General features: G+C 53.2%; 1 protein-coding gene across 1 annotated transcript in view; it reads right to left on the bottom strand.

The window, feature by feature from the left end:
* Positions 1-4,073, bottom strand: part of Zbtb21 (zinc finger and BTB domain containing 21) — a 10,771-nt gene extending 6,698 nt beyond the window's left edge. The window contains exon 1 of the mRNA XM_010636604.2: positions 1,707-4,073. The gene's annotated coding sequence lies outside the window, so the exon portion shown is untranslated. The remainder of the gene's footprint in view (positions 1-1,706) is intronic.
* Positions 4,074-7,467: the final 3,394 nt, after the last annotated feature.

A 7,467-nucleotide genomic window follows, 5' to 3' on the forward strand; every position in this document is an offset into this window, starting at 1 on the left:
AAAAAAAAAAAAAAAAAAAAGCAATGCCAACCAGGGCAGAGTGGAAAACGTCCATAGTAAGAGCTGGAACGCTCGATTCAGTTAGACACAGCTGCCCATGCAATTGTGCCCCGAGTGGGATCCGATGTCCGTTCCTCTCTGCGGTCAGAGTGCAGACAGCGTGACAGCCAGTGTGCCGGGGCGAGCTGCCTGCTGAGCCTCAGGGCAGCTGCCACACGATGCCATGGTGAGCCTCAAGGGAGGCGCTAACATCCACCGCTGATTCCGCAGCACTGCCAGCACTCTCCTGTGCCATTCACTACTCAACACATAGCACCCGAGAGACCCAGGGAGACGGGGCCAGCCTGTGGGTGTCCGGGGAAGCAGCATAACACAGGCTGCAGCAGGAGAGCAGCCCAGGCAGGGCTGGAGGGCAGTGGGACACCGGCACAGGAGAGACAAAGCCTGGACTGTTTCTAAGTGCACACAGCGGCTCTGGCCGGCAACGGGGAACAGAGTGTGGGACACAGGACGGGAGGAAAGGGAGGCACAGCCACTAGGGTTGTTGATGACGTGGCCACTGGATAACAGGAGGAGAGGGTTAGATGCGAACAGAGGGAGGAGGTCCTGCACTCAGGAATTCAGGGCTGTCCTGTGCAGAATTCAGCACTGGCACTCCACACACGAGCGCCAACTTATTTGTTAACCCACCCTCCTCTGCGAGGACCCTTCCTACTTCCTTTCTTGTGCTTCCTGGAATCCACATAAACGTGTATGCCCATACAAACATCTGTACCCAAGCCCCTCTATCTGGGTCTGATTTGCAGGGAACCCAAACCAAGACACCCAGAGAGGCTAGAAGCCGCAGGTGCAGCTAAGGGACTGAGGGAAGGCTGAGCCACAAGAGACTGCCACGTCCCCAGACATGAGCCACGCTGCTCCTCGGACCACACACGTCGTTCTCAGTGCTTGCTGGTTAGAAAGATTTCTTCCTTCTCCATAGCCCTGGTTTCACTCTAAGTAACTGCTTCTGATGTCTTGGAGCACAGGCGTTTTTCTTCTCTGAACAGAAACATATGGGAACCAGGGAATAACAGAGTCACAAAGAGTTAGGCTACAGATAAATACTGTCCTTGGACGTTCTGGGGGTTCAAACCATTCCTTGGCTCTGACCTCTACAGAGAGCATCAGCGAGCCTACCCCCTGGAGAAGCGGCTCCGGATGTCCAGGCCTTGACGCGCCAGGGCACCAGAGCTGCACAGTTATTAGTTTCCACTCCTCCCGGGCAAACTAATGGTATGCTCCAAGTCCCTCATGTGCAAACATCTTCTGTGCACTCAGGACCTATCCAACCCTTGGAAGATAGGTGTTATCACTGTCCTCGCTGTACAGACAAGGAAACTGAGGCAAAGAAGGCAAGGCACCTGCTGGAGATCCCACAGACAAGCAGTAGAGCATGCTCAGAGGCAGAGCTCTTAACCCTCCACCGCACTGCCTGGTTTCCTCTTCATGTAACAGTCAGAGACACATCACCATCCCTGTTTGATAAGCTGGGAAAATGAGCAATTGAAAGGTCGACTATTTGCCTCTGGCCACCGAGGCAGCTGTAGTCCCAGAGTCTGGGCTCCTGAAGGCATCACACTACGTGTGCCACGTGGCCAGGATCTGCTCAGAACGTTCTACAAGTCTGCTGACAGCAGGGCGTCACCCCAAGGAGCACGGCCTACCTCTTGGAGTGGAAGGTCCTGCACAGGAATAGGCTAAGGTAATCTGTTGGCACAGTCCAGTGTGCGCGGGCGGCAGAGAGGCTGCAGAGGGAGAGATGCAGACTGGTGAGGCCACCAGATCCCGAGGAGACTGTGGGCAGGAGAGGAATCATGGAGAGAAAGACAAGGGCAGTAAAGGCAAGGTCACAGGGACAAGACAGAGCCTGAGGCAACGCAGGAACTGCAGGAGGGCTGGGTCGGCTGGAGCGAAGGGGAGGTGCAGGGAGGAGAAGGCCCTGAGGCTGGCGAGGCAGTTGGAGCAAGGGCCTCCAGTGAGGAGAAGCAGGAATGACAGCTTCTAGCCCTAGACAGGGGAGAGGGGCTGCTGGAGAAGGTGTGGGCTTCTCCTTCAGGTAAGGTCCTTGCTTTGAATTTAATTATTAGGCCGGAAGACAATGGTCCCTTTCCTAGGCTGCTGCAAACAATTAACACTGCATTCCCACTCTTTAACCAAGCAGATGCATGTATCTATTGAGTTCAGCAACTTAGCTAAAACATAAACTGCTATGGTGAGAACACAGGCAAAACCAGAACAGGACAGGACCGCAGCTGCACATCAAGAGATGACCCAGCAAGCCTGTGGAGGGCTGGTGCAGTGCAGATGGGATCTCAGGGCCTTTCCACTTCTCTGCGCGGCAGCCCCAGCAGAGAGCGGTTTCGCCACTTGGGTATACTTTCTCCTTGGTGCAGTTCCAGGGTCCAGAACCAGGGATTTTCATCTTCCTGCAGGTTTAACGGGAGAGACGGCACCCCGGCTTACTGAAGACGGTGCACCTCAGGCATAACCGCAGGTCGCCACAGTTGACCACGGCCCCTCCCATCTCCACTGTTCACGTCACCCTCTTGAAAACACACACGTGCTGGCAGGGTAGACGGCAGCACAAAAATCAGGGTGTCCTAAAAGGAAAGTGGTGGGATGTGGAAGAAAAGGCTTGCTCTGAGCAGCACGATGAGCTGAGAGGAACCTCCCGGAAGCCACACTCTGACACAGCTGGCCGGCTGACCCCTTGGATCCCCCTCATCACGCTCCCACACGGCCAGGACTGTCTATTTCGTGTTGCTTCCCAAAATCTCAAAGCAGCAGATTCTATGGCTAACAGTCAAGGGAGACAGGACCGTTCCACAGAAAGGTCTTTCCAACAGACTACCTGCCGCTGGTACGTGGCCTCCCCAAGTGCCAGTCTCCATCACAACCAATGGGGCCGACACTCCCTGCATCACAGGGACCTTCCTGGAGGGCCTGGCAAAGCAACACGGGCAAGAGCCTTATCCACAGGGCACAACGCCTGGCTGGCACACGCTTCACTTCCACCTCTCCTCCCTGTGCAGTGGGTGTTGTGCAGGGAGGCGAGCAAGCTGGCCACCTCGGACAACGTGACGATGCTGGATGCAGAGTGCTGGGGGGACACTGACTGCAGAAAGCTCTGGCGGAGGCTGGCGGGGGGTGGGGCTGTGCTTGGTGGGGACACCAGGGAAGGCCTGAGCCTCCCACTTCACAGTTACAGAAGGCCAAAGGCTCCGTCCTCCACATTCTACTGCAGGCACGTCAGCAGCGCCTCTCTGATCTTCCGCAGGCTTAACAACTCCCAGAGGCTCGGTCCCTAGAATGACCCCAAGACAGACCTACAGCCGCATCCAGAAAATTACTCCACACCATCACCTCAGTTCTTCCGGAGTTCACCTCAGTTCTGAACACTTGGGGTGGGCGCCCGGACCTTAACATACACTCATGTAACCCGGTATCGTCTTCCTTATGTGAGGCTGGATCAGCTGTAGGGAATAAAGATTTTTGAGGGGATGGAGAGAAGTAGCAATCGTGGCACAAAGGGCATTCTGGGGACAGAAGCAGAAGAAAGTGAGGCAAAGCCACTCAATGCAAGGACACAGGGGAGGGAGGGAGAGACAAGAAAGGGGCCAGAATGTTCTACCTATTTGCAGGTTTCAAGGGTAAAATTCAGGCTGGTGTCACAGCTAAGGAGTACTATAGATAAGCTCCTCTCTAGGACTGGCTCAAGAAACTCTAACAGTTCTACAGGAAAATGTCTCCCCACCCTGAATATTACCCCAAACTGAAGCCTGGGATACTGGCCTTTGGCGTGCTGGACACCACTTCCGTGACACAGAAGGAGTGGACAGGCGCATGGCACAGGCAGCACCCAGCTGCACACGCAGAGCACCCACCTTTACTCCAGACAGAAACACACACCCTCGCCTCCGAATTCGGCCCTCACTGTTCAGGGGGAACAGGATGTTGGCCATGAGTCTAGCCTCATCATCACACTTGTTGATGAAGCAGACATCCGGAGAGCATCTACTGAGCCTCAGATTTCAAAGGGAGGCCAGGTGACCCAATCCTTGGGCAGGAGTCGGCATCAGGTTACTACCTGTATCCACTCTGTCCCCTGCCCTGCGGATGTGGCTCAAGGGTGTGTTCTCTGGGTGACTGCCGTCGATGGAGCGCACAGGTCAGGCCTTCTCCACACTGCAGCAGAGCGGCCCCACCACAGCCCACGCGGCTCTGTTCTGGCCACCAGCAGCAGCTCTGGAGCACGGCCTGACACAGCAGGCGCATGCCCAATGCTGGGCCGATGAGAACCTTCCTCTCTGGAATATGGGTCCCCAGGAGGATGACAAAGGCCACAGACGAATGGGGCCGACTCAGTTCAGCAGCAGTCTGAAGACCAACTGCTGGTCCTGACACAAACTCCTGGAATCATTTTTTTTAAAAGCGCTCCCTTAACCTCTAAGAATAACCTTGGGTTTTATTTTTATTCTTTTATATTTTGGTACCAAGGATCAAACTCAGGACCTTGCGCTTGTGAGGCAGGCAGCAGCACCACTGAGCTAAATCCCTGGCCCCAACCTTGGGCTTTTATGACAAATTCCTTTTTCAATTCAAGCCAGCCAGCCGGTTTCTGTTCTCCTTCCTACAGAACCCTAACTAACCCGTTTCCACGTGGCCTTCACCCTTCCTGTCACGCCTTCCAAACCCTCCTTTAATGCTGCTGCTAGAGCGAACTGCCTGAAGTGAAGCTCTGGCCAGGCCTCCCACACACAGCCAGCACTGCTATAACTGATTCAGCTTCTTCACCACACGCTTCTCCTGTGCACGGTGTGGTGAAACCCATCTGAAATACGGAGCGCTCAAACAAAGCTCCCGCTTTGTAGGGAGCTAAATTAATGATAAACAGGAAAACAAATGGATAAAAAGCTAACTTCCAAAGTGCTAAGTGCCCTGATAGGAATAAAGTCTGCAGAGGGCAGTCAGGAAAGGCCTTGTTGCAATTTTTTAGTGGAGACCTAAGACCCTGAATGAACAGAGAGGGCCTGTGCCCTGGTTAAAAACGAAACAGCAATACCAATGGCTCTCCATTAGGCTAAAATGCAAACATTTAAAAACATGAACTCCAAGCTCTATTAAAACCAGCTTTCAAACTACCAGTGCTTTTTTCAAGTCTTTCCCTTAGCTACTCCTTGTGATAATACCCTGCTTCTGATAATCCGTCCCTTCCCACCTTACTTGTTCCATTACCAGATCCTAGGTCACGCCTAACTCCTCCCCAGCTCACCTCAAGTTCCAAGTCCTCCAGGAAGCCTTCTAGCAGGGCTGGGTTGTGGCCCCAGCCCAGACCCATTCACATGCCCAAGTCCTAACCCCACACCTCAGAACACAATGATATTTGGTAATGAGGTCTTCACAGAGATTATTTAGCTAAAACAAGACAACTAAGTTAAAAATGTGCCCTAGTCCAACATAACCGGTGTCCTGAAGAGGGGATCAGAACAGAGGGCCAAGCGTATGAAGACACAGAGAGGCCACCTGCAAGCCAAGCAGAAAGGCCAGAGGAGGAACCAGCCAGCCGGCCTCCTAATCCACCTTCCTTGACTACTTCAGCTGAAAATGAACAAACACTTCTTCCCAGTTTCCCTACCATCTCCAGCAGGCACCATTACACAGAGCTTCCTCCCCGGCTTATGCTGCTCCTCACCATTGGGGCTCCTCACCAGGACTCTGAACTATTCAAGGACCGATGGAGTATTTACTATCTCCTGACAGTCTTCACAGTGCCCAGAGTGCTGTGGTGCACAACAATGTGTACCGGTTGATTTTTCTGTCCCCTCTACTCCAGTTAAATGCAAGAGTGGAAAACATGCCTTTTCATTGTTTTCTTCAAGTAAAGCTGGTCACATCTCTGCTCTAATTTAGAACACTATTCTCTTCACTTCCAGAGAAAAACCCCAAGCTGGAGACTGACAAAGCTCCACTCTGTCTCAGTTCACCCCTACACCTTACGGGCACTCCTTACCATCTGCCCTACCAACTTGCACACCCAGTTCTGCCACCTAAAATAGCTTCTCTACCTCGCCTGACTTGCCTTCTGTAGAAAGATCCAGCTGAAACACCAGGAGCTCTACAAAGATTCTACGGCTTGGGTTGGCCAGCAGTGGTCACCTGCATGGCTACAATGCCCCATCTTTCGGCTGTAACTACTCAGCTATTCCAGTGGTCTGCCCAGGCTGTCTCCCTTGGGAGACTCCCTGGAAGGAAGAGCTCCATGTTTCCAAACCCAGCTCGCCCCTGGCAGGTGTCCACTGCAGTGAGAGGGAAATCAAGGGCCTTGCTATTTCTCACCTGTTACAGAGCTGGCGCCCAGCCTCTCTGCTTTGTCTGTGTGCTTCTACAGCTGTCCTAACCCCCAGTCGATGATGACTGTCACATCCATCTCTGTTGACCAGACCTGTCACAGGATACGTCACAGGTCCAGCACAGTGGTCAGGATCCACACCTTTACTTCCCCATCCTTACCCCCGCTTGTCTCGGTTGACAGCTAGGTCTCCTGGGCCAGAGACTCCACCTTCCCCTTTGGCCAATCATTGCGACATATACCAAGCCCCAGGACAATGTCAGCGTCTGCCTGCACCACCCCCACAGACTTTGAGGGCAACCAAAATTGTCTCCACGGCCACCTCCTTCTACTCTAGAGACATCCTTGATAACCTAATCCCTCTTCTGTTACTAGTGTACACATATATTTCCTAACACAAGATACTATAAATTCCTTGGGGGAGAGCTTATATTTTCTTCAACTTTCACAGAATGAAGCACACTACACTTGCAATAGTACCAAAAGGAAGGACGAAGTAAGCAAACAAGTTACTTTTAAGTTAGCCAATGGTCGTATCTTTTTTTGCTTGAACATCAACATTAAAAGGTAAAGTTAACCTATTTTCTATTTGTCATGAGAGGTGGAGGCAGGACTTACTCCCTTCAGCCCCAGAGAGTAAGTTTTAAAACCTGATTTTCAAGAAATCTTAAAATGGATGAACCCACTTGTCCTCTTAAGCGAGGGAGGAGGAACTGACTACAAACTGGGTAACTGATGACTCAGGGTCATGCTGATGAACAATCGCCGGACTATGCTGTAACACACATGCCTTCAGATGCTAGAGGCCACGGGCAGGGAGCCCGCGCTCCGCAGGAAAAGTCTCAGGTTGGGCGAAGGCTCCCAGCCGCTCTGGGTCACCACCATCCGACACTTGTCCTAACCCCTCAACCGTGCTTCCCGGGGGAGGCTGGGCCACGGGGTTCCCCGGGGACTCCGAGTACACGGGCTGTCTCTGACGCCAGGTGCGGTCCCTGCACGCAGCGGATGCGCTCCGGGAGCCCGGGGCCGAGGCTGCAAGGAAGACCCCGACAGGGTGCGGCGTCCCGACCCGCTCC

This window comes from Fukomys damarensis, unplaced genomic scaffold (assembly GCF_012274545.1).
Source record: "Fukomys damarensis isolate Sample0158 unplaced genomic scaffold, DMR_v1.0_HiC HiC_scaffold_24, whole genome shotgun sequence".
Classification (NCBI taxonomy): Eukaryota; Metazoa; Chordata; class Mammalia; order Rodentia; family Bathyergidae; genus Fukomys; species Fukomys damarensis.